The following is a 2,012-nucleotide window of genomic DNA, read 5'->3' as shown; positions in this document are numbered from 1 at the left end:
ATTGTAGATGAGGAATGGCCAAAAGCAAGAAAGTGGCATGAAGGACTTACTGAACAAAGTTACCACTGGAAATTAACTTGCAGAAATGGAAAACTGATTATGCCTATATTACACGAGAGAAAAGAAAATCACTGGGGGTTGCACTATATCATTTCAAGATTCCAATTTAACTTCCACAGATTTGGAATCAGAACCGATCTCTGCCACTGCTCTGCTCACCGAATCTCAGACAAAGATAATGTTAATGACTTAACTGAAGAAATTCCCTCTTTAACCCCTCTTAAATCTGCTGCCCACCTGGCTGTCTCCAGTCCTTCCTTCAACTTACAGCCCAGTAGTATATCTTTAAAGATCACCTTGTCACAATGAACTACTGAGTTGTTTCTTACTTCGGGTTTGTCATTTTTTGAGTCATCAATGATAATAATACTTTTTCTTATTAAAGTTCTGGTTCCGGCTAAGAATCTCCAAAAGTTTACTAATGAGTCATCCCCAAAGAAGTCAGGTGGTTTCTCAGAAGGATGGCTGGAATCCATGCATCTCTGGAAACATCAGGCATCACTCCCTCTCTCAGAGGACTGTGAGACTGTATGACTCTCCTTTCAGCAATGAAGGCTGGGTTTGGAGGTGCTTGGGCCAGTGATGGGCTTCTTCAACTCAGACATTCCAACCAGTTCAACCACGAACTCTCCAGCCTGTTGCTCATGAATACCACTGGCTACCATCTTTATTATGCCAAAGACCCTGAGGTTCATTTTCTCAAAGTTTCCTCTCCCCTTCCATTCATTCAATTGTATTTATTGAGCACTTACTGTGTGCAGAGCACTGTACTACCCACAGTTTCTCTAGAACTCCTTGCCTTTCCCCACTTCTCCCTCCAAAAACACTAAAAGCTGTTACAACTTTGCCGCCTGAAATATTGCTTCCATCCCCTGATCTTTACCCTCCATTCCAACCAATGTCTCCCTACCTCTAGTGCTTTCAACAGTGCTTTGCACATAGTAATCTCTTAACAAATGCCATCATTATTATTATTATTACTCTGCCACACCCAGCAACACATTCTGGCTCAAAAGACCTCCCATGAGCCATTACAAGTTCCAGAGTGTGTGGAACCACCTTTGGGAAGCAATACTCCAATCCTGCTGCCTCTCCAGTAACTTTTGGTGGGGTGGCAGTGGGCCTGTGCATCTCCATGCTATGCCGAACCACTCCCTGCCCCATTCCTCCTCTCCTCCTACCCTGCACTGGGTTTTTTCCTTACTGTCATTGCCCAGTTGGCAGAAACATCAAGGAAAGTGTACACTCATGGAAATGGGATACTCACCTGCTCCCTCCGCAGCTGCCTGGCAGCAGTGACTGGATAGGCAGGTGGAGATGAGGCTGACAGGTGAAGGGAACTTCACCCCCAGCCACAGTGCACAATCTCCACCACACAGAGGAAACCCTTCCCTTCCCTCCAACACCACCCTTGCCACACCTTCAGCCCGATGACCGCTGCCAGCAACCAATTATTGCGCAGGTAAAACTATGTATTCAAATAGTTGCCAATGGAGAAAGACACAAGAAGGAGTTCTGCTAATGATCCATTTTTTACTTTGGTCCTTTCCAGCACTCGAGTCGAGCTGATCTGGGTCAGGAGGTGAGGGAGGCGAAGGGCGAGAAGCAAAATAACTGGATTTTCTAAGCAAGCGTGAGAAGTACGGCCCCAAATACCCTCTTTTTGGAAATGGGGAATGACAATGTGGGGGGTGGGGGAAAACTGTTTCCCCATTTTCCACTGTCTGCTTTTTAATTGCCAGCCAGAGAAACAGATCTTTCAGCAGGATACCCTGAAGCAATGAGAATTGCCTAATAGATCACAGAGTAAGATCTCAGGGGTTTGAGAAAAGCAGCTGCGATTTGATGTAGAGAGAGAGAATGGTGGCTGCTGCTTTGGAAACTCGAGGAGCAGGACTCGAAAAAGTAGGGATTGTCAGGCTCTCCATTTGAGAAATGCTGACTTCACCAGA

The sequence above is a fragment of the Tachyglossus aculeatus genome, chromosome 3 (assembly GCF_015852505.1).
Source record: "Tachyglossus aculeatus isolate mTacAcu1 chromosome 3, mTacAcu1.pri, whole genome shotgun sequence".
NCBI classification, from domain to species: domain Eukaryota; kingdom Metazoa; phylum Chordata; class Mammalia; order Monotremata; family Tachyglossidae; genus Tachyglossus; species Tachyglossus aculeatus.
This window is presented reverse-complemented; position numbering follows the sequence as displayed.